Below are 27,392 nucleotides of genomic sequence, written 5' to 3'. Positions count from 1 at the left end.
TTGATGATCATTAAAACAGAATCAGATTAGATAGTGAGTGAGTGAGTGAGTGAGTAAGTTGATTCGATGTGTTAAAAACGTCACGTCACGGCGTAGGAGAATCGGTTTGTACTTATGTGAAATACTCTGTAGTTATGTGACCAATGAATAAGTAATTAAGCTAACACTTGTACATGCTAAGTTGTTCATTTGAGATACCAATTACTAAATTTTGTTGTTGTTGTTGTAGATTGTAGATTATTGACATCCAAAATTTTGTTTTTGTCAAAAATTGTTTCTGCATATAAATGTTTCATCTAAGTTACTTTGATGGTCGAATTTCTGTTTCAATCAAGTAACTAACTGATCAAACATATTTGTATTTACTCGTAGGTGTTTCTTCAAGGAGATGCTTTACTACAAAAACTTCAGCTGGTGCAAAACCCTTTGAGGGTGTGGGTGCAATTGCTCGGGAAAAGCTTAAGGGCGTGTACGAACCCGAGCACAAGATCCTTTTGATAGGGGAAGGTGATTTCGGGTTTGGTAACTGTTTGGCCAAAACTTTTGGGGATGCCAAAGGAATGACTGCCACTTCCTTCAACTCATATGGTAATTAGAAATTAATTGTTGTAATACTACTACTGCATTTAATTTAACTAATAATAATAATAATATCTATATCTATTATCACCATATCATATGGTTAATTAATTAATTAGATTATATATATGTATAACAATGTTGATTGATTAATGTATTTGTAACAATGATGAACAGAGGAGCTACTACGAATGTACACTAAGGCGGCGGCTCACATTGAGGGGATAAAAGAACTCAATGGAACGATCGAGTTTAACGTGGATGCAACATCCATCGCTAAGGACCCTCGGTTTATGGAGAAGAAGTTTGATCGGATTCTCTATAACATGCCCCACTCGGGCTTCCGTAAGGGGTTATATGAGAACAGCAATAAACTGATCAGGTTTGTATCAAGTAGTATTATCTACTGTAAATAAAAATAAATTAACACAAATACAACCAGTGACTATTGTTCATATCTAAATCTGAATGTTGATTATTATAGGGCCAAATCTTAATTATATGACATCATGTGCCTCAAGCCCAGCCATTATTAGTTCATACAATAATAACACACGATGTATTTTTTTTTCATATTCATGCAAGTGTTACAATATGGTAATACTTTATATATTGATGATTGATGATTGATGTGATTATCCTGATGTGTTGTTGTAGCTATCACCGAGAGTTGGTTGGAGGTTACTTCCAGAATTCGTTTGAGCTGGTGAATGAAGAAAAAGGCGAAGTCCACTTGACTCACCACACACATCCACCTTATAATAGGTGGAAGGTGGTTGAATTGGCACAAGAGGCTGGCCTTTACCTTAAGGAACAATGTCCCTTTAACCCGAGTGAGTACCCGACGTATACACCAAAGCGAGGAAGTGGTAGGACACCGGATCAGACATTTCCCCTTGACTGCAATACGTGTAGTTTGTACCGTTTCTGTAGGTCTCCTGGTGTCTAGTTTGTCATCTCACTTAAGCTTTCTTGAGATTTTAATGGTTTTATTTTCAATATGGTTGTAAGCTGCATACCAACTACTTAGATTCTGATAATCTGAACACATGGTTGTTTGTTTTTTTAAATATATGCGCATTTATTTACAGTTTATATCTATTCTGATAATCTGAACCGTTTAGTTGATTGAATGAACATTCATCTATTCTGACTTGGTTTTAATTTGAGGTTAGTACCTCAATATAACTAACCTTCATTGTATGGCTGAAGCTTTTTTGGAGATTGGGCATCTTGGTTTTAATTTGAAGTTTTTTCTATAGATTTTTTTCCCGAATTAGACCCGAACCATTCTAAATACAAAGATCATCCCAAGCTGACCCGAACTAACTTTGTTCTGTTATTCGGCCCTGCCCATTTATCTTTTTCTGGTCTGTTTTGTCTTAACGGGTCACTAGCTATGTATCTGTACATGCTCAGATGGGTCAAAACTTTTTTTTTTTTTTTTTTAGTGGATGATTACATTGTTGATAGTTGTTAATTTTAGTGTATTACTCGTTTTGTGCAATGTTTAACAGTTTTTTAAACCACTTGAGCTTCATAAAAGTGATAATGTACAGTATTAGGAACATTCTATCCTGATCATACCCGGCCTAAAATTGCAAATTCACTTATATGAAATGATCAAACTTAGATATCAAAATCGAAACTTTAACCGATCAAACTCAAATCCTTTATATGCAAAGCACAAAAAAATTTCAACCCGGATATCCAAAACGTAACTTTTACCAATCCTGATGCATTCGAACTGAACGAGTGAGTATTCGATGGATGCGTGATGATACATACAAAGATGCAATCGATCATTGGTCATGTTTTGTAATGCTTTGATTTGTGGTGGGAGTATGTATGGATCTTTGTATCCCATGTCTTCGATCAATCTGATGCTTTCGACCTTAAAGATGTCATCTGCTCCTGGTGAGGAGAAAATGATCAATAGTACAATTACAATGTTGGTTAATTATACGTACATACTTTGATTATATTCACCTGCTTGTAAAATGAGTTATAGTTTTTGAAAGCATTTCCAATAGAGTAGATAGATGGTGTGTTTGTAGATTGTTGGTGGGGTATCGTTGAAACAAAGAATGCAAAAACAGTGTCCTATATGGTAATGTCCTAACTCTGGCTCAAATGTATGTGTACATAAAGTGTGGTGATTATTAACCTTTTGTCTGTCCAACTCACGTTTTAAGTTATGCAAATATATATAGATAGATGAATGATAATAACTTATTGTGTACATCTTTTAATTATGTCTTATTCATACACAATTGCATTTGTTCATGCTTGAAATGTAGTGCTTTGATCAGGAATTTGTGTACGTAATAAATAGATGAAATGAAGATAAAATGATGCTTTAGGTGAAGGAGATGTAGAGTCTCAAAGTTTTGTGTTTGATGCAAAATATGTAAAAACTAAAAGAGAATGCAACTTGTCCCACATAGGATTGAAGTTGAACTTATATGTGGTATATAAGTATTCAACTCCAACAAATGTCAAGTTGATCCATAGAACATTCTATTCTATTCTATCCTGACAAAGTATGCTGATTATAAACTGTATATGATTACAGATCTGTGTTATAGTAATGATCGAATGACATTACAGATCTGAGACCGAAATATACCTTCCTTCCTCTTTGAAAAACAGTAGAACTGTTATAATTCAGTAGGCTTATAACTACCTTTAGTGGTTTGATTCTTGATGTTATAATTCAGTAGGCTTATAACTACCTTTAGTGGTTTGATTCTTGGTGCAAGTTTAATGCTTGCATTCATGAGTATTTATAGCCTAAAATCTCAATATAAAAATACATACTTTGTATACCAAAATTGACTATCCATATCTATATTATTATTATTATTATAACACTCCCCCTTGGATAGCAATTTTATTTTGTTGAAGATCAACTATAAATTACTGCCTCGTTAAAAACCTTGCTAAAGAAAACCCAGTGGGAAAAAAACTTTAGCTAAGGGAAAAAGAGTGCAGCATGGAGTTGACTCCCCCTCAAGTAGACATCGCTTCAGCTGTTACATCATTTGAACATGTCTCATGCCAATGTTATGAACGTGTGTTCTGAAAATAGCAGTTGGAAGTGCTTTCGTGAAAAGATCAGCAGAGTTTTTGCTAGATTGCACATATCTCATTTCAATCTGGTTGTCCTTAATGAGATTTTGAGTGTATGAGAAGAATCTAGGTGGTATGTGTTTTGTTCGGTCACTTTTGATATACCCTTCTTTCATCTGTGCTATGCAAGCTGCATTATCTTCATAGATAGTTGTTGGACTTTTATCGCGTTCTAGTCCACAAGAATCAGTAATGAGTTGTGTCATTGATCTCAACCAAAAACATTCTCGAGTAGCTTCATGTAATGCAATCACTTCGGCATGATTTGACGATGTAGCAACAAGTGTTTGTTTTTGAGAACGCCATGATATTGCAGTACCTCCATTTAGGAATACATATCCAGTTTGAGATTTAGCTTTATGTGGATCAGATAAATAACCTGCATCTGCATAACCAACCAAATCTTGTTTTGATTCGTTAGAATAAAATAATCCTAAATCAGTAGTTCCTCGAAGGTATCGAAATATGTGTTTGATCCCATTCCAGTGTCTTTTGGTAGGAGCAGAGCTGAACCTTGCCAACAAATTAACTGCAAAAGAAATGTCAGGTCTTGTACAATTTTTAAGATACATAAGAGCTCCAATTGCACTAAGATATGGTACTTCTGGTCCAAGAATGTCTTCTTGATCTTCACATGGACGAAATGGATCAGCTTCAACATTGAGTGATCTAACAACCATAGGAGTACTTAATGGTTTTGCCTTGTCCATATTGAAACGTTTCAAAATCTTTTCAGTATATGTTGTTTGATGTACAAGTAAACCATTAGGCATATGCTCAATTTGTAAACCAAGGCAATACTTGGTTTTTCCGAGATCTTTCATTTCAAATTCTTTCTTTAGAAGTTGAATGGCTTCATGGATCTCTTTATTTGTACCTATGATGTTAAGATCATCAACATAAACAGCTATGATCACATATCCGGATGTTGTTTTCTTAATGAAAACACAAGGGCAAGTAAGATTATTTGTATACCCTTTGCTTATCAAGTAATCACTTAATCGGTTATACCACATACGTCCCGATTGTTTTAACCCATATAAAGATCTTTGTAATTTAATCGAATACATTTCTTTGGGTTTTGCATTTGATGCTTCTGGTACCTTAAATCCTTCAGGTATCTTCATATATATATCACTATCAAGTGATCCATATAGATAAGCAGTCACAACATCCATGAGATGCATTTCTAAATTTTTAGAAACTGCCAGACTGATTAAGTACCTAAAAGTAATTACATCCATAACAGGAGAATAAGTTTCTTCATAATCAATTCCCGGTCTTTGAGAAAAACCTTGAGCTACAAGTCTAGCTTTATACCTTGTAACTTCATTTTTCTCATTTCTTTTTCGGACAAAAATCCATCTGTATCCTACAGGTTTCACATCTTTAGGAGTGAGAATGATGGATCCGAAAACTTTTCTTTTATTGAGTGATTCTAATTCAGCTCGTATTGCTTCTTTCCATTGAGCCCAATCATGTCTATTTTGACATTCAACCATAGATGTTGGTTCTGGATCATCATCATTATTCATGATGTCATATGCAACATTAAATGAAAATTTCTCATCAAGATTTTTCATTTCATTTCGGTTCCATAATATTTTTGAATATGCATAATTGATTGCAATTTCTGTATTGACATCATCAATCTCCTCTGCAGTAGGAGTACTGATTTGTGGTTCTTCTTGAACACTTTCTTTTACTTCATTATCAGCTGATTTTCTTTTTCGAGGATTTTTATCCTTTGAACCGATTGGTCTTCCACGTTTCTGACGTGGCAAAGATTCATGAGTGACGTTATTGCCAGCTTTTGGAATTTCAATTCGAGCTGGAGTATTTACTGCTGGTATATATGATTTTGTCACCGTTTTTGTATCTGTAAATGCATCAGGCAATTGATTTGCAAGTTCTTGTATATGCATTATCTTTTGAACTTCTGTCTCGCATTCTTTTGTGCGAGGATCAAGATACTTTAATTGAGGTTCACACCATGAAACATCATTTTCTTTATTTTTCATTTCTCCCCCTAATCTAGGGAACAATGTTTCATTAAAATGACAATCAGCAAAACGTGCTGTAAAAACGTCACCTGTCATAGGTTCAATATACCTTAATATTGAAGATGTTTCATATCCAACATATATTCCCAACCTCCTTTGAGGACCCATTTTTGTACGTTGTGGTGTCGCAATTGGAACATACACTGCACAACCAAATGTTCTAAGATGGGAAATATTTGGCTCTTGACCAAAAGCAAGTTGTAGGGGGGAATTTTTATGACTTGCACTTGGTCTGATGCGAATCAATGCAGCAGCATGTAAAATTGCATGACCCCATATAGATACAGGGAGTTTTGTTCTCATTATCAATGGTCTAGCGATTAACTGTAAACGTTTAATCAATGACTCGGCTAAACCATTTTGTGTATGCACATGAGCAACAGAATGTTCAACAACAATTCCTATAGACATGCAATAGTCATTAAATGCTTGAGATGTAAATTCACCAGCATTATCAAGTCTCACCCTTTTAATGGTGTAATCAGGAAAATGAGCTCTCAATTTAATAATTTGGGCAAGAAATTTTGCAAATGCCACATTACGGCTTGATAACAGACAAACATGAGACCATCTGCTAGATGCGTCTATTAGAACCATGAAATATCTAAATGGTCCACATGGTGGATGAATTGGTCCACATATATCACCTTGAATTCTTTCAAGAAACATTGGTGATTCTTTCTCAACCTTAAGTGGTGAGGGTCTAGTTATCAATTTTCCAAGAGAGCAAGATGTACATGGAACCATTGTATCATGATGGATTTTTCTATCCTTTAGTGGATGTCCATGAGTACATTCAATAATCCTTTTCATCATTGTTGATCCTGGATGGCCTAATCTGTTATGCCATAAACTGAATACACCAGGATCAATATATTTTTCGTTAACTACCATATGTATTTCTGGTACATTTATATGTGTATAATGTAATCCAGAACTAAGTCTTGGCAGTTTTTCAACCACATGACTCTTGTCAGTGATACTTAAATATTTCTCATTTTCTGTTGTCACTGACTGATAATCATACCCGTTAAGGTATATGTCGGAGAAACTCAATAAATTTCTGCTTGACTTGGGAGAAAATAAGGCATCATTTATTAAAAATTTTGTACCATTTGGTAGTATGAAATTTGCCTTTCCTATCCCTTTTATCAAGTTAGCAGGTCCTGATATTGTATGTATAGTTCCTTCCGTTGGTTTTAGATCAATAAAATATTTCTCGGATTTAAGTATAGTGTGTGTAGTTCCACTGTCTGCTATACAGAGATCTCCACCACTTGATTGATGTTGTATTCCAGCAAAATTCATATTGAACTTCATATATAAGAAATAAATAGTGAGTACATTAATATTACACAATATTTTAAACGCAAATAGATAGTACTGAAACATTTAGCAAACATAATGACAAAGACAGACGATATTAAATCGTTTATTTTTCAAAAAACACACAACTTAAACATTCAAGAAATCTTCATATAAATCAGATGGTTTCTCAGTGACTGTTGGATCAATATTATCCACAAAATTTACTTCCTTTTCTTTACCTTTCAGCGAATCCTGATACATCTTAACAAGATGTTTAGAGGTTCGGCAAGTATTAGCCCAGTGGCCCATTCTACCACATCTGTAGCAAGATTCTTCAGAATTTTTAGAAGAATTTTCTTCAACATCTTGTTTAATGGGCTTGTTTTGTGGTTGATATTTATATTTTCGTGGATTACTATTTCTTTGACCACCACGGCCACGACCACGACCACGTCCACGCCCATTACCATTACCATAAGGATGGTTTCTACCATAGTTATGGCTTTTGGCATGATGATGGTGATGGTTATTATAACCACGACCTTGCCCGCGTCCTTGTCCCTGTTTATAATTATTTGCAGTATTTGCTTCAGGGATTGCAAGTGTACCAGTAGGACGGGATTGCTGATTTTTCATTAATAGCTCATCATTTTGCTCTGCAACTAAGAGATATGAATTAAGTTCAGGATATGTTTTGAACTTTAGCATTCTCAAATTTCTTTGCACTGTGATGTTTGCAGCATTCATTGTGGAGAAAGTTTTCTCCATCATGTCTGCATCACTAATTTCATGTCCACAGAATTTAAGTTGTGAACATGTATTATACAGAGCTGAGCTGTATTCATTTACTTTCTTAAAGTCTTGGAACCTTAATGTTCTCCATTGTTCCATTGCAGCTGGAAGTAAAATTTCTCTTTGATTATTGAATCTGCTTTTGAGACCTTCCCATAAAACATGGGGATCTTCTACAGTCACATAATTATTTTGTAAGCATTCATCAATATGTTGATGAATAAAGCAACATGCCGTAGCTTGTTCTTTTTCAGAACAAGTGTTGTTTTCATTTATGGTTTCAAGAATGCCCATTGATTTAAGATGCATTTTTACTTTTATAACCCATGGCATGTAGTTGTTTCCAGTTGATTCTAAAGGAGTAAATTTAAGCTTTTCCAGATTCGACATTTTCTATTATCAAAAATTAAAACAAACATCATGATAAATTAGAGTCAATTTATATTCATAAGTATATAAACATTAAACATAAATTTAATATAACATAAATGATAAGTAGGTGACAGTGTCGACCATGTGTAAGTAATCATAAATAAATGTTATATAACAAAAATATAAATATTAGTAAACATAAATGAAAATTTGGCGACAGTGTCGACCATATATTTTTTCAGGTGGTATAACCGACCTATATCATTCTGGTGGTATAACCGACCATATATCATTTTGGTGGTATAACCGACCATATATCATTTTGGTGGTATAACCGACCATATATCATTTTGGTGGCAGAGCCAACCATATTTAGTATTAAGATTATCGTGCTGATAACGTGTTATAATTCAGTAGGCTTATAACTACCTTTAGTGGTTTGATTCTTGATGTTATAATTCAGTAGGCTTATAACTACCTTTAGTGGTTTGATTCTTGATTTAGAATACTAATAATGAAGTGTAAGAACAAAGATGATAATGGAGAGAAAGAAAGAAACACTTTGTAAGTGTGAGAAATGGTGCAAGTTTAATGCTTGCATTCATGAGTATTTATAGCCTAAAATCTCAATATAAAAATACATACTTTGTGTACCAAAATTGACTATATGTATACACCAAAATTGACTATCCATATCTATATTATTATTATTATTATAACAAGAACATGTATTGTTGTATTATAGATTTTTTTTTTTTTTTTTTTTTTTATTTTTTTGTCAAAATAACGAAAACTTATATAAAACGGAAAATATTTTCGAAAAGAAAACGTCTTCAACAAAAGATACAAAAAAGAACCCCAATGAGGCTCGTACCTAGAAAGCAGCTAACATACTAACTATCTAAACCGAGCCTCATCTTAAGAAAGCTTAAAATTAAACTTGGGGCTAACGAAATGACAAAAACTCATACCATAAGAACACTACGAAACTCGAATTCGGACAATCCAAATTCAAATGTCTTTGATGAAGACACCGAACTCTTCCATTTGTGCGCCCTGAACCAACTTTTTCTTCTTTTTTTGATGAAGACACCGAACTTTTTTTTGTATTTTTGATTTAGTGTTGATGATTTTTAGATTTATAATTAGATTTTTTTTAAAAAAAATAGTAATATTTATAGGGTATTTACAACAATCAGAAACTGAAGATAAATATTTGATTGCTTCTGTTCTAAATTAAACTTTGTTGTTCGTATGAGAGGATGATATACACTTTGAGACGGTAAGGACCAGGTGTACATCATTTGTCTATTTTATATTTTTGGTTTAAGTATTAACATAGTAAGTATAAGTATTTGTTGTGAATTCAAGGCTTACAGTTTAATTAATTGACAGTTCAAGTGTTGTGCAGAAGGCATATAGTCTCACATTGAATAGTAATTTAATTTGATATTATGCAGGTGTAAGAAGCTGCTATGGTGAAGGGTTAGAAGCTGCATAAATTTTATTTCAGTTTATAATAATGATATATCAAAGGTATGTTGTTAATTTTTTTATATTACAATTCAGTTTTCAATGTTATGTAGGTGTTGAAAGTAGCTACGATAAAGGGAAAAGAAGGGCTGAAACCATGACAATGGATTATCATCGAGGTGATGGTGTAGAGGTGTGGAATTACCTTATATCGATGCTCTTTTAGTTTTATGTGTTTTTTGCTATCGTTAATGGCGGACATTGTCAATAAGAAATGTCAGTTAAAGATCCTCATTTGTGGTGTCATTTGACAAAACTAGAGCATTAAATAAAAGCAAGATCTGAAGATTTGCTGTTAGGAAAATACGGAACATGCCACGTAATATGGTTGCAAAAACATCAAAATCAAACAAAGGTGTATTAGGTTCTGTCGTTCTGATAACCGAGTTGCGAAACCGCCACCTGGACGAGTTCGTAGTCAACTGCTTCCAAATCAAGAATTGTTGCAAATATCTGGGGAGTATCCTTTTTTATATTTTGTTATTGTTATGCACCCAATTTAGAGTTAGCAGAAATGATTAATCTTTGTTCAGGTTGAAATGGGTTCGGTTGACTGGTTAGGTAAATACTGTAATGAGTAAAAAATAGTAATATGTGGGTTATGTCAAAATTAGGAAAATAAACTATGATTATGTTATGAAGTGTTTGACTAGTACGACACTAAGCATAACCCAAATTGACCCATCTTAGGTAAATGAATCAAAATTGCTGCCTCGAATGCTACCTACGGAAATGTTCTTTTGTTTTTTTAGCCCGTTCCGTTTTGACCAAAAACATCTAATACGTTGGTCAACGCTAAAAAGTCAGTCAAAGTTAGTCTGATTCAGTAAAAGGCGGTCAAAGTCAAGGTTGGTCAAAGTTAGGTCTTTTAGTATTTTTTATACTCAGATTTTGTGTAGTATACTTATGTTTGAAATATTTACGTTTGGAATACTTATGTTTGATATATTTAAGTGTAATATATATATATATATGTGTTAAATATATATTACTAACAGTGTTCATACCATTGTAATAGAAAAATGAGCGTAAACACAGTTGTGTGAGCTTATGTATAGGAAATCTATGTTCGACTTTAACAGTTTTCTAGCTTAAACTCTAACTGAAAAAATTACTCCACTGTTTGAGAAGGTTCTAAGTCCAAGTGATGCAGGTCGAATTGGTCGATTGGTCCTGCCAAAAGCATGTGCTGAAGTCAGTTGACTATTTTCTTCTTTGACTTTTTTTTTTTTATCTTGTTAAATACTCTGCTGTTACTGATAAAGTGATAATAAAATAGTTGGTGCAGGCGCGGGATTGGGTATTGTTATTGTTGTTGTTGTAGTTCAGAAGGTGTCCCAGTTAAAAAATTTGGGATATAAAAGGGAAAGAATGGACGTTTCAGTTCAGATTTTGGCCAAATAATAATAGCCGAATGTGTGTTCTAGAAGGCGTAACCCCGTGCATACAAAATATGCGAATAGAAGCTGGGGACTCAGGTTCAGTTTTTTTTTTCCACTTTCTTTATTACTAGTATATGATTGTGGAACTTTATTCGTAATTTTATTGCCAATGATGATGGAGAGTGTATTGTGTTTGGAGATTTTAATTCGGTTCGGTCCTCTAATGAACGTTATGGCACTATAATTAAGCCTAGAGAAGAAGCAAGTGACTTTAACAGGTTCATCGAATATTGCAGTCTGGTCGATATTAAATTAAGTGGAAGAGCCTTTTACACGGTTCAATAAATCGTTCAAGCAACGGTCCTTAATCGATAGATTCTTGGTTTCGGACGGTGTTTTGAGCAGATTTACTTCCCTTTCAGGATACATCCTCTCTAACCTTTGGTCGGATCATTGCCCGATTATACTTTGTAACGAAAGAATCGATTACAGCCCTACTCCTTTCAAGTTATTCCGCCCTTGGTTCAAAATTGATGGTTTTGATTCTATTGTTTTAAGTGCTTCGAATGCCCCTGCATCAATGAGAATTGTCAATCCACAACTTCGAGTTAAAGATAAGCTTAAACGTGTAAATGAAACTTTAATAATCTGGCACAAAGAACTACAGTTGCATCAAAATGTGATGAAAAAGTCGTTGATGTAACACATATAAGCTATTGACAGAAGCAATGGATACTCGAGACGAAGCACAAAAGTGTAAAAAAAAAAAAAAATTTGGTTTATGCATTAGGAGATGAAATCCCGTTTTTCTTTCATTCGGCCATCAATCGAAAACAAAAGGAAACTTCAAGTCGAAGGAGTTATGTCTGATGGGGTTTGGGTGACTATTCCCAGTACTCACATACATACAGGTTCTTCCTCCTCCGAGTTTAGATAACACCTTAGCTGCTTATTTTTCAGAACAGGAAATAAAAGATTCGATATGGGCGGTTGTGTGGGAATGACAAATCACCGGGTCAAGTACTCACATTTGGCGTTTGAGGATCACACGACTAGCAACAAAAGACAACCTAGCTAAATCGCGGTGTGGAACTCGAGTCTCCTGGCTGTTGCCTTTGTGACTCAACAATGGAAGACGCAAACCACCTTTTTTTTTACATTGTCATACCAACAAACAAGTTTGGGCAAATATTGCACAATGGACCAATCTCATGATTCCAACTTGGGCCTCTTCAGACGACATGTGGGATTGAATTGACGGTGTGCCTATTCATGGTAATAAACGGTTTATCGTTATTGTTTACGCAACACTTTGGAGTATTTTGGAGACTGCGAAACAGGTGTTATTTTTAAAGACAAAAGTTTCCGAAAATGTCAAGTGGTGGATATATAGCATTCTTGTGTCAAGCTTCAACTGGATCTTCGCTAGATATCGAAACATACCAAGTTCTGTGGAAGCAACTTCCTATCCTAATCACGTTAACGATTTATCAACTGTTGGTAGCGCAAGTGAAAACTTCGCCATTAGTACGTTTTTCACATTTTAGATTTTTCAATGTTTGGCATTTGAAGTCGCATTTGTTCACTAAACTTACCTTACTAGCCATTAAATAACGAGCATGAAGAACAAAATACGACCCACAATATAGGGTTAAAAAGCAAGAGGCTGCACATAAATAGTGAATACGCAATTGAACTGAAGTTTACATGGGAAGAAGCACAAGAATATCTTCGACCACAGACAATTTATTATTATTCTTTTAACGGCGATATCAACATCGAATGCTCTCATTTGTCACTTACACACGGATTGAGAGAAACCCAATTCGCGACGATGTTAGGCGAAATACTATTAGGTGAACTATTGTTGTGATAGGGAGTTGTGAATTCGAAGAATACGATGCAAGTATATTACACAATAAAAAATAAATACATAAATAAATAAATTAAAATAAAACAATGCAAGTATGTTTGGCATTTTAATTACATTTGTTCATGCTTGAATTGTAGTGCTTTGATCAATATTTTGTGTACGTAATAGATGTGGATGAAATGACGATAAAATGATGCTTTAAGAAGATGGATAATAGAATAGGCAAGAAAGCTATTCAATAAAAAAGAGGAAGAAATCGATGATTTTGATTTATGGGTGATTGTGAAAGAATGAGGGAAAATAGGATAGAATAGAATTAGTTTTCTTTTATTATTATTATTATTATTATTATTATTATTATTATTATTATTATTATTATTATTATTATTATTATTATTATTATTATTATTATTATTATTATTTAAGTAAAAAAACAAGAATTAAATTAATAGAATTATTATCGAAATAGTGAAAACTAGAAAAAAATTCGACCGTGCGTTGCTGCGGTTGTATTCAACGCGCGGTCGAATTTGGATATACGTTGTTTGGTACTTAATATATCTAATAAGTTGGGCTGTTTGCCGTACATGTATGTATATGTATGAAATATAGCCCGAAATATTTAGTATTTTTTTAACGATGTCCATTTCACGTATAGTTAGTCGCGTTGTGTTCGTAAAATTATTTTGAGTTGAACGGTGGTCTCGTAAAAATTTAACGCGCGGCGAGCGAGAAGATATGTCTCGTTAAAAATATTAGTGAAGTTTGTTTTAGTTTTTTAATTAAAATATCGCTTTTACATTTTGTACCCCTGTTTTGAGGGTTGAGATGTAAGTTGGGACAACTTTGGAGGGGTGATTTTTTTTTTCCGTTGTCGTTTTTGGGGGTGAGCGTGGGGCGGTTGGGGCGGTTAATGACAATACCCGCCCCCATAACCGAAACTTTGGTTAATTAAAATTCTTAACCGTTCGGTCCGGTTAATAAACGGCTTGGTTAATGCGGTTTATATGGTTAATTTGTGGATAAAGTGGTTAATTCGGTTAACCGTTTACAAAAAAGAGAATTTAATGAATTTGAACACTGAGTAATGATATATATGTTTTGATGGCACCGAGTAACAAGTTATATCTTTTAAGGACGTATATCCAAACAAACCTAGATTGAAAACATCAAACATTCAAGTTAAATTGAACCAAATAATGATTTAATTACTATTGTATTTTAAATGTATATCGTTACAACACAACATATCAAAAGATAATGTTATATCAAACGATGACGTTGTTGTAAACATACTTTAATGGAAACATTTTTTATGATCATTCGATGAGAGAAAAATATTTATTTTAATCTTCGGATATAACGACTTAGGAGGTGATACAATTTATAACAATATATAAGTTAGAGAGTATTATTCCAAATTTTATTTTATAAATACAATCTATATAATATTAATTGAATTACAAACTTATATTGGTATTCTACTAGTTTATTTTATATATATATATATATATATATATATATATATATATATATATATATATATATATATATATATATATATATATATATATATATATATAAAATAGACTAGTATAAATGGTGCGGTGTGGTTAGATCGGGGCAGATAATCTTTATTTTCATAACCGCCCCATAAAATTTGGTTAATCTAAAATCATTAACCATAACCGCGGTTATATGTTCGGTTTGATTAATTCGGTTCGGTTTTATCGGTTAAAATGGTTATGGTTCGGTTAATTCGGTTTTCTGCTCAACCCTACTCGTTTTGGCCAAATTTTGGCCGGGATTTGGGGACAAACGACCAAACTTGACGTGCATTTTAGTATAATAATAATAATAATAATAATAATAATAATATAATAATATAATAATATAATAATAATAATAATAATAATAATAATAATAATAATAATAATAATAATAATAATAATAATATAATAATAATAATTAAAGCAAGAGTATAAACATTGTAAATCATGCAAGAATTACAAAATGGGAAGGGGGGACCCACGACTTTCTCCTCATCCAGCATTTCGGGAAAATCTGAATCGACATTCTCCACAGGGCCTGCCACCGCTTTATTTTTTTTTTTTTTGGAAGTTGTCTAAGTGTCCCCCTAATTGTTTCCTTTTCTATTTAATTCAAAAATTCTTCACCGAACTGAAAAATTGTATTGCTTTTCTATTTTTTTTTTGGAAGTTAGTACTTTTTTTAGGATGTTCTTATCCATGACACCCATTATACAATCACATTGTGCTACTTTAACATCACACCAGCAACTTTTTCTTATCACTTAACTCATCATACTCCATAGTATCCATGACCTATCAGTTTATCATCAAGCGGACACATCTTAATTAATTAATTAATACAATGTACCACTCTTAATCCGTATTTTCCATACAAATAAAGCAAAAGCCTCGTCTTCAAATATGTTGTGCAACGACATTTCAAACCACGGTCTTCCAACCGCGCTCCAACGGAGCTCGCTACCAATGGTTGCTTGCAACCACACTAGCAACGGCGCTCAAAGATGCTACTGATATTAGCGGTCTTAGTTTTTTTAGTTTATAACTCTTTTCTAACTTATTAATTAAATATAATATTATTCTAAAAATAAATTATTTTCAGTAATAATTGATATGAAACAAACAATTAACAATAACAAATTGTACGGAGTATATTACATTAATTTGCTAATCCGAAAGATTTAGATAAAAAAAGATTAAAATTTGGACGTTTAAGTTGAATATACATATGTTGTTAATTTTTATACGGATAGTTCGGCGTCAAATTTATATGCATTTCACTATGGATATGACGGTAGACACCGGATAATTTTAGTCGCATCAAATAACTTTATCTTTTACTTTCGCGTCAAATAATTTTAAATTTAATAATTTTTACTTTTTATACGAAAAATATGTAAAATAATATGAAAAATAAAGTGAAAGATGGACAAACATGGTGAATATAGGAAAAGAAAAAAGGTTACTACGGAGTATCAAATAATGTAACTTTCATGGTTAAAATCTAGACAAATTATTTGCTAACACTAAGTTTTACTTGGTCGTGCCCTTAGATCGGCTTCAAGGTTTTCTCCCGGGCAGCGATGGAGGCGGGGTTATTATCGCTACATCGGCATAGTCGAAACGGGACATGATCGCAACAGGTGGTTTAGTCTCCCTCGGGTGATTCCAATCGCTGTTCAAATAATAATAATAAAAGAAAAATAAAGTGTACAAATTAGACAAAATAGAATACAGTCACGTCATGAGTATTACCAAGTGCCATGTGCTTGGCACATGTGGGATTAGTCAGTTCAAAAAATGGTTAGATACCCATGTTAAAAATAAAAATAAAAAATAAAAAATAAAAAATAAAAAAAATTATAGTGGGGTTAGGATATGAATTAACTAGTTATGATTTGTATTTGTAGTGTGTGTAAACACTTCCCTCTCAATTCTATGTAAACTTGTGATCAATTGTAAACAATTGTAGCAAACATACAATTCATGACTCTGTTCTAGCTTTTGAGTCATCAGTTTCAGTTTATGCTTATCGTTCGATCTCGATTTATAATCCAAATCGAACTATAATAGTGGGAACCGTAGGTAAAAAAATAAATAAAAAAGAGAAAACGTACATCATGTAAAGCTAGTGTCGATGGGATAGAATAGGGGGATATGGGTCTTTCTAGTCGGACCCTTTATTTCTGAATTAAGTATAAAATTCTTTGACTTTGAGTTTATTTTAATTTTTTGGAGTATGATACAAATTCAAAGCGAGCGGAAGCATTTTTAAAACTTTACAAAATCATACTCTTCCACGGATCATTGTACAAAACTTTAGCAAACAAAATAAATTAACGAAACCGAACAAGAGAAGATTAGAATACAACCTTTGTAGCCTTTTGAAGATCGAATTTGAAAACTCAAAGAAGAGTTCCTCTAAACGGTAGACACCCAAGTTCCAACCTTGTTTTGATATATACCTTCTACTTAACGGATCTTTTCTTCTTCCTTATTTTCACCAAAACGGTACCCAATTATAGCTTTCAAGTATTTTGGTTACTTGAAAATGTGAAAGAAAATAGCATTTTTGTATGTGTGTTTTGTATCTTTTGTATATCTTTTCAATATCAAGACTTGGTATTATATATTACATAATTGATACAATAATACATATAGTACAAATATAATAAATGAAGATTTGGAAAGATTTGCAAAATTAAATCTTTATATAAAATAAGATTTACAAAATCAAATCATATTTTATAAATCAAATCAAATCTTATATCTTATATAAAATATGATTTGCAAAATCTAATCAAATCTCTACATATTTAGATTTGTAAGTATATGTAAACACATAAAAAAAACTTACTTAATTTATTAAACCATTAACTAATGATTAATAAATTAATTTTCGATTAGAAGGTATATCAAAAAATTTACGATTGACCTTTGTGTGTGACCGAATAGGATAAATGGACTTTTATTATTTAATGTCATGGGCATATCTTCGAAATATATGTACCACGGTCAAACCACGGTCGAACCGTAGCCAACCCGAGAACATATTTTCAACCTACTCCCACTTGCACTGACATTAATAATATTGGCCTGTCTTAAAAGACACACCATGTGTAACAACTAGTCTGCTACGTTACACTCCTATATTTTGATTTATATCAATCATCCTTTTGTTCAAGATATCTATATGAACGTGTGACATGGTTAAGTGTCAATCATCATCGTTCAAGATTATGTTTCCCGATGGAGATTTGTGGTGATCAAATAGACTGCAATTGCATTAATTCAGTCATAGCATGACCATGCATTTAATTCAGCACAAATCAACGAGGGGCCCAGAGATATCGCTTAAACTCGCTTAAAGAAGAAGGAATAAATTGCTTCAACTGTATAGACATCCACCACATTCCATGATATACCCAATCTGCTCCCTTATGACCGGCATTTACGCACAGCGTTAGAAACAGGTCAAAGTATAACATATTTTGTGTCAGGATTTCTCATACATATCCACTCTAGGATAAATGATGTTGCCATCTTAGAGCTTACCTTTTGACTTAAAAACCATGAAGTAATGTCTAAGTGTGGTCATTCCAGAACCTTGAATCAACTATCAAGTTCCTCATGAATGTAGTTTCATATAAGCCTATATTACTACACTTCATAGCAGCCTTAATTCAATTCTCTCTTCCTTAGAGAATGACCGACTGTGGAAGTTTATGAAATAATATTCATTGAAAGTTAAAACATGCAAAATGAAACATGGCAATATACAATGACATGATCGCATCGTGCGTATAATATAATCTCAATATATTAATCATCAGATCAATTGCAACATATATTATTACTCAATGTTTAAAGTTTCAAACTTAACCTAAAAAATACAATCAAACTTTATCATCAATGATACGAATGCCAATAGACATGCTATGAGCATCATGCTTAGTCTGTGGCAAAGGTTTGGTGAAAGGATCAGCCAAGTTCTTAGTCGTGTCTATCCTACTTAATAATATGTCATTTTCTGCTACAAGTTGACGGATGTAATGGTACTTTCTGAGTATGTGCCGTGTGCGCTTTTGTGACCTCGGTTCTTGAGCCAAGACAACCGCACTCACATTGTCGCAGAAAATCTCAACAGGATCATGGATTGTAGGAACCACACCCAGATCCCCGATGAATTTCTTTATCCACATGGCCTCTTTAGCAGCTTCATTTACCGCTATATACTCGGCTTCTGTCGTAGAATCATCAATAGTACTTTGCTTGCCACTTCTCCACGTGACGGCTCCACCGTTTAACATAAATATAAATTATGATTGTGAAGAGCAATCATCTCTATCTGATTGGAAACTAGCGTCAGAGTATCCTTTGATGCTCAGCTCGTCATTCCCACCATAGACCAAGAACATCACTTTAGTCCTCTTAAGATACTTTAGAATGTTCTTGACTGCTATCCAATGAGCTTCACCAGAATTAGCCTGATAATGACTAGTCATGCTTAGTGCATACGATACGTCAGGCCTAGTGCATATCATCGCATACATGATCGATCCTATAGCTGAAGCATATGGAGTCCGACTCATGGTAGCTGACTCCAAGTCAGAATTAGGACATTGAGACTTGCTCAATATCATTCCAGGGTTCATAGGAACGCACCCTTTCTTGGAGTTATGCATACTGAATTTCTTCAGTATCTTATCTATATATGCACTTTGGTTTAGCCCAATTAATCTCCTTGACCTATCTCGATAGATCTTTATTCCCAAAATATATGATGCATCTCCTATGTATTTCAATGAGAAACATTTCCCTAGCCAAGCTTTGACATCTTTCAATGTCGGGATATCGTTTCCCATGAGTAATATGTCATCGACATATAGTACAAGGAAGACTACAACACTCCCACTAGACCTAACATAGACACATGGCTCATCTTCGCCTCTAATAACCAAATTCTTTGATCTTCTCATTAAAGCAAAGATTCCAGCTATGAGAAGCTTGTTTAAGTCCATAAATGGACTTTTGAAGCTTGCACACACTATTAGGATACTTAGGATGTACATAACCCTCAGGTTGTGTCATAAACACATCCTCTGTTAGCTTACCATTAAGGAAAGCTGTTTTTACATCCATTTGCCATATCTCATAGTCATAAAATGCAGCTTTGGCAAGAAGTATTCTAATAAATTTCAACATAGCTACTGGTGAAAAAGTTTCATCATAGTCTACACTAGGGGTGTTCAAAACCGGATATCAATTCGGATATCCGAATTTCGGATATCCGAAATTTCGGATTCGGATACTGGATTATCCGAATATCCGAATTTTCAATTTCAATTGGAGATCAAATACAATTATATACCTATAATAAATCCATCCATCCTCTTGCACATCATGAACTGTTCTTAAAAATATATTGCACCAATATTTTTAATGGAAAAAGAACATAATATAGAACAAATACTAAAAAGCAAGTAACAAAATTAAATCAAGATTTTAAGTAAAACAAGCAAATTTTAATTGATACAGTACGATAGAAAGAAAATAAGAACCAATAGCATTGACTAACAACTACATAGCAATAGAGGTACCGATTAACAATATGAGCATCAGGTATTTGAACTTAAGAAAATTTAATCTGAATCTGATTCAAATCCCAAAGCGATTGAGATTTGAGTACTAATTAGGATAGCAGCAGCAGGTACCACCGTCGTCTTTTAAAGTCGAGATGAGATTATGCGATGTTTGGGTTTGTGAATTCGTGAAGTAAAAATGAGATTTGGGTTTCTCAATTTGTGAATCAGAAATACAATTACCCATCTGCCCATATTCTATTTAACTTACACGGCCCAATGCCTATTGCCCCCATTAAAAGTTATAAATTTATAAATATTATTTAACTATTGATAAATATATTTTCGGATATTCGGATATCCGAATATCCGAAAATTTTGAAAAGTGCTATCCGAAACCCGAATCCGAAAATTCGGATATCCGATTTTCGGATATCTGAAAATTCGGATATCCGATTTTTCGAATATTTTCGGATCGGATTTTCGGATTATTCAGTTTGCGGATTCGGATTAGGATATTATGAACACCCCTAGTCTACACCATATTGTTGCGTGTAACCCTTAGCCACCAGTCTGGCTTTGAATGTGTGTACATTTCCATCCATATCGGTCTTCTTCTTGAAGACCCACTTACACCCAATGGTTTTAGTACCTGGTATATAATTAATCAAGGTCCAAACTTGATTATCATGCATGGATTGGATCTCGTTGTCCATAGCCTCCTTCCATTTGGCAGACTCGGGGCCCGTCATTGCTTCCTGATAGGTAATAGGTTCATCAGAATCTATATTTTCATCATCACCCTCAAATATGTGTAAATTATATTTCTTTGGTGTTCGACGCACTCTATCAGATCTACATATGGGTGGGGGCTGTAGGTCAGTTTCTCTTTCAACTGCAGGCTCGTCGACCTCTTGAGGAGAATCGGTTCCAATATCGGTTTCCATGTCGGTTGATTCTTGAATTTCTTCAAGGTCAATTTTGCTCCCACTGGTTCCTTTTGATATGAGATCCTTTTCAAGAAAGACTCCCCTTCAAGACACAAATACTTTGTTCTCAGTAGGGTTGTAAAACAAATATCCAAAAGAATCAGTCGGGTAACCAACAAATAAACACTTTTCGGATCTGGGTTCAAGTTTATCATGAGCTTCACGAAGAACGTAAGCCTCAAAACCCCAGATTCTTAGATATGAGAGAGACACAGTTTTACCATGCCATATCTCATAAGGTGTTTTAGAAACTTTCTTGGTTGGGATGAGGTTAAGGATCCTTGCGGCAGTTTGTAGGGCATAACCCCAAAAACTGATTGGAAGCTTTGTGCGGCTCATCATGGATTGAACCATATCAAGTAATGTTCGATTCCTCCTTTCAGCCACACCATTATGTTGTGGTGTTCTAGGAGGAGCTAATTGTGAGATTATCCCACAACTCCGTAGATGATCACGAAATTCATCATTAAGATATTCACCACCTCTATCAGATCGGAGAATCTTAATTCTTTTGTTCAGTTGATTTTCTACTTCATTTTGGTATGCCTTGAACACTCCCAAAGTTTCAGACTTTTGTTTAATTAAATAAACGTAACCATATCTACTGAAGTCATCAGTAAATGTAACGAAGTATCGTTCATTGTGTATAGTAGGCGATCTGAACGGACTGCACACATCAGTGTGTACCAACCCCAACAGATCTTTAGCCCGCTCACAGTTTCCTGTGAAAGGTGCCTTTGTCATTTTTCCTGATAAGCAAGATTCGCATTCATCATACGATATTATATCAAATGATTCTAGAATTCCATCTGACTGGAGTTTGGCTATGCGTTTCTTGTTTATGTGGCCTAAACGACAATGCCATAGATACGTTTTATCCAAAATATCTTTGGATGAATCAACATTATAGATTGAACTATCATTTAGCTTTGCTGTGGTTTCTAAGATGCCTTTACAAGGACTAGCCTTGAAATAAAATATCCCATTTTTGTGAACAAGTATTGATCCATTATCAAAACTAAAATCAAAACCATCATTAAATAAAGCATCAAAAGATATAATATTTCTTGCTATTTCGGCATTGTAGCAAACATTAGATAAAACAATACATAGACCAGTATCAAAAGAAAGCTTGTATTCTCCAATCATGTTAACAGAGACAACGTTCTTATTCCCCATAATTAGATTGAGCTCTCAGGTCTTCAGATTCCTACTTCTTGTGAGTCCCTGCACATTTGTACAAATGTGAGTACCACATCCTGTGTCCAATACCCAGAAATTAGAAATAGTAGTATTGTTTAGTTCAATCATGAACAAACCTGAAGGTACAGTGACACCCTTAGCCCTTAGTTCATTAAGTTCCTTCAATTACTTAGTACAATTGCGCCTCCAATGTCCTTTATCCCCACAATGGAAGCATATTGCTTCTTCAGGAGACTTGGTTTGCGGGATCTTTGAAGTAGAAGAGTTAGCAATGCCCTTAGGTTTAGGTTTGAAGTTGGACGTGCCAACCTTACCCTTGCCCTTGTTCTTGCCCTTTGCTTTGTTTTTCTTCTTCTTGATCCCACTTTCACGAATGGCTAGGACGGTAGTTGCGGGTTTAGCTTTGGCCATGTTAGCCTCAGCGGTTTTCAACATGCCATGGAGCTCCATGATTGTTTTCTCCATATTGTTCATATTATAGTTCATAATGAATCCTTCATATGCACTAGTCAGCGAGTTCAGGATAAAATCTGTTGCAAGCTCGTGACCTATGGAAAAACCAAGGCGCTCCAGTCGTCCTATGTACCCTTTCATTTGTAGTACATGGACACTAACGCTACTTCCCGTTGCCATTTTACAAGATACGAGAGCTTTCACGGTGTCAAACCTTTCTTGCTTTGCTTATTGTTGGAACATGTATTTGAGTTGGTTAAGCATGTCATACGACCCTAAGCTCTCCATGCCCTTTTGGAGCTCCGGAGACATAGTCGCCAACATCAAGCATGCTACCTCATTAGACTCGGAACGACATTTTTCAAACTCGTCCCTAGCCGCTTGAGTAGCTCTCGATTCGGGTTCTGCCGGTAAGGGTTCCTCAATTGCCCTGATCTTTTCTTCCATCCTAAGAGCAATTCTTAGGTTGCGAAGCCAGTCCATGTAGTTCAAGCCCGTAAGCTTGTCCTTTTCGAAGAGCCCTTTAAGGCAGAAATTAGTGATTGATGACGGAGTAGGATTTGTGTTTGTTGCAGACATCTATCATATTTTTAAAGTAAGTTGTATTAGTTAGTTTGATATGTTTAATCCTTGTTAAGATAATTACCCAAGTGTGTTCAATATTTAAACAATTATAATTAACAAGGTTAAGATCCATATTTCACTTATGGTAACGACGGGTTTACCGCGGATCGCCAATCATAAGCTATTTAGGTAGGTAACTATATTACCAATTTCATCCATTATGAAATTCTTAGGTTCTGCGGGATTTAGTGATAATCAATTATTTCACTTGGCATGTTTAATCCCTTCTACGCTAATCCTTCCTCGTGGCGGGTTTGCCGCGAACCACGATTTCAGATTGTAAACGGTCCGTGATAGATACACGTGAAATCCGGCCTAAGACTCTCGGGTATCGCGAAATTCACCTCACCCTTCCCAACACCCAACTAAAGTCTGGCCCAAGACTCTCGGGTATCGCGAACTCTAACAGGTAGAAGGTTCGGATGTGTGTACTACTCATGGGTAGCGTAAAGTTTACATTTAAAATGGGGTTTTGTTTTCTTTTAGCAAAAGTAGTTTATTCCTTTTTAAAACATTTACTAATTATATATTGCGTGTTGCGTTTGTTAAACTAATTTTAACCAAACCATTTTAAGTGATTATTGTCTTTTGTTTCTATACTAATTTTCTAGCTAGCATGGCATAGACAAATAAGAACACAATAATAATCATGACACGCAATTGTCGGTAGTATGCCTCGAGTCCTATGCGTTTTTCCGGTGAGCCAACACACGAAAAAACATGGTCAACTAGGGACATAACCTTGTGTGCGAATTGACTCCCACTAAAACCGCCATCTCCATTATATGCTCGGATGGACCGCCTTGTGAACATCGTCTTCTTGATTCCAATCTTGGTTGCATTATCTTACAAAATAACTATTCTATTTTCTATACTATTACAAATACAATATAAATAGAAAGACGACATGCAAGTCGTTTAATAAATTATTACATTCATCCCGAATAAATAATAAACACGACATGCAAGCCGTTTAATAAATTATTACATTCATCTCGAATAAATAATAAATTAAATCATACAACCAAACATCCACACAAGGGTCTTATTGAGGCAAATACTACTGATTTCATACAACAATCACATACATAACAAATGGAGTGCCAAATATCCATTTTCATGAAACATGTTTCGATAAGGATTGATTTAAACACTTAATGGCACACAAAATAATCAATCCTTGTTTACATAACTTATGTATGTATGTAAACCCACTTCATATTTGTAAGTATGATTTTCATGCCAAAACCATCCAAACAAACATATTAAGTGAATCAAAATATGTTGGAGATTTATTCACTTTTTAACAAGGCATAAAGTCTAAAATTAACAATTTTAATTTTCTCATTTCATGTAAAACATGAATATAATTTATGTACTTTATTTTCCTAAACTTTGAATCACTTTTAGTCAACATGCAAGTTACCTTATCAAATTTTCGGATTTTTGGCAGATTCATACATGCAACTTCAGATGGTCATATCTTACTCATTTCTAGTCCGTTTTTGATGATTTTTTTTCAAATTTAAGTTCTTTCAGTTAGCTTTCAAATGCAATTGGTCTCATACAATAATATTGAGTTTAAAGCCCCGAAACAGTCCATCAAAGAAGGACTGTCCAAGCTGGAAAAAAATTTCTTATAAGAAAAAAAATGAGTTTAACCCATTTTACATTTTGCCAAAATCCAAGATTCAAATTAGTATTTAGGAAACATAAAACATAAATCATGATACTTGTTTTGCATGTTTGTTATGCATGATCATCTCCAAGAATCATGCACAACGCATTCATCAAAACTAAATATTATAAGAAAAGTTTGCTAAAACTTGTACAAGATGGCTCGGATATCACTGTTGGAGTATGATACAAATTCAAAGCGAGCGAAAGCATTTTTAAAACTTTACAAAATCACACTCTTCCACGGATCATTGTATAAAACTTTAGTAAACAAAATAAATTAACGAAACTGAACAAGAGAAGATTAGAATACAACCTTTGTAGCCTTTTGAAGATCGAATTCAAAAACTCAAAGAAGAGTTCCTTTAAACGGTAGACACCCAAAGTTCCTACTGTGATGACCCGGAAATTTCCGATCAAATTTAAACTTTAATCTTTATATGTTTCCGACACGATAAGCAAAAATCTGTAATGTGAGTCTCAAAACCTTTGAACTGTTGATATGGAAAACATTTGACCTTTGACTATTACCTGACGATTCACGAACCTATAATTGAAAATATAAATGTAGATATAAATAACTATACATGTAAATAATTATATTCAATAAATTAAATATAATAATGAACTACTATGTGATTTAGTTATTATGGAAAATAACTTCAAATAAGAAAAAATGGTTAATTTGATTATATAAAGTATATTGATAGAATGTATACATATTAAATATATATAAAATAAATAATTAATAACATATAAATAAATGTAACTACAAGATAAAATACAGTTGTTGTATTAATGTTAATATTATTAGTTTCATAGATATATTAATGTTAATATCAGTATTAATAATAGTATGATATAAATATGAAAATGAATATGTGTAAATTATTAGATTTTTATTGTTAATATTATTATTAATTAATAATATCTATATTATTAAAGTTAGTACTATTATTAATGTTATTAATAAAATTATTATTATCATTTTATTATCATTATTATTATTATCATTATTATTATTATTATTATTATTATTATTATTATTATTATTATTATTATTATTATTATTATTATTATTATTATTATTATTATTATTATCATGATTGTTATTATTATTATAAATTATTATTAATATTATTTCTAGTATTATTTGGTAATATTAATATTATTAATATTAATATTAATTCTATTATTATTATTATTAGAATTTTTATTATTATTAATATAATTAATAATTATAATGATTATTTACTAATATATAATGTTAAACGTATCAATTCAGAATCAGATTTAGTTCCATGTATTAATCCAACTGTAAGATTTGTTTCCTGTTTCTAATTGATATCAGTACAAATCAATTGTACTAAATATTAATCTATTAGCCATCTCAATCGACCTTTATTTTTTTTCTTTCTTTCTGTATATTGTTTCTTGTCTGGTTGATCTTCTATCACATTCACAAAGTATACGAATTAGTTTGATGTCCCTATCTAATCTTTATTTTTTTTTGTCTTCATTCCTCTGGAACGAATAATTCTTGTCAACCATTTTCATTATAACACAAACAATTATATCATTAGACATAAGTCATTAAAATCTTCTCTTCTTACTTTGACAAACCCACTTCAATCCACCACCTTTCTATTTATTGTTCGAACCATGACCCAACCCATTTAACACCACCATCTTCGAACTCCCCAACGAACCACCATCCGTCACTTTTCAGTCCATAACCATCGTCCAACAACCACCCACTATTTTTTTTTGATATCAACCATCGAGCAATAGCTGCTTGTTCCTTTTTCTGTCGAGCTCCACAAGTCTCACCATCCATCACCTTTAAACTACCATTAATCACCACCTTAAAACCCGTCACCTATGTTATTCGACTGAACCATGAACCCAGCTGCAGCTTCTTTTTTCTATTTTAACCCTCACAAAACCATCACGACACCCTATCCTTCTTCTTCAATTAGCCGACACCAGGAACCACCTTTGTTTTCCTACTTAACCCGTCACCATAGCAGTCTACGATTGTTGCTAAGCTCCTTCTGGTTGATCGACAAATGGAAACAAATAAAGAGGGTACATTGATTGAACTAACAAATAAAAGAATAAGGAGGCTATACCACTTGATCAATTATTTATAATGCTTTTCTTTCTATGGTGGGACAAAGTTATCAAATACACAAGTGATACCACATGATATTTTTTTATTATGGTCGACAATTTTTTTTTTCAAAAGAAGTAAACCCCACTTGTTAAAGGCGTTTAAGC

The sequence above is a fragment of the Rutidosis leptorrhynchoides genome, chromosome 11 (assembly GCF_046630445.1).
Source record: "Rutidosis leptorrhynchoides isolate AG116_Rl617_1_P2 chromosome 11, CSIRO_AGI_Rlap_v1, whole genome shotgun sequence".
In the NCBI taxonomy this organism is placed as follows: Eukaryota; Viridiplantae; Streptophyta; class Magnoliopsida; order Asterales; family Asteraceae; genus Rutidosis; species Rutidosis leptorrhynchoides.
The sequence above is the reverse complement of the archived record's forward strand: the minus strand, read 5'-3'. Positions refer to the sequence as shown.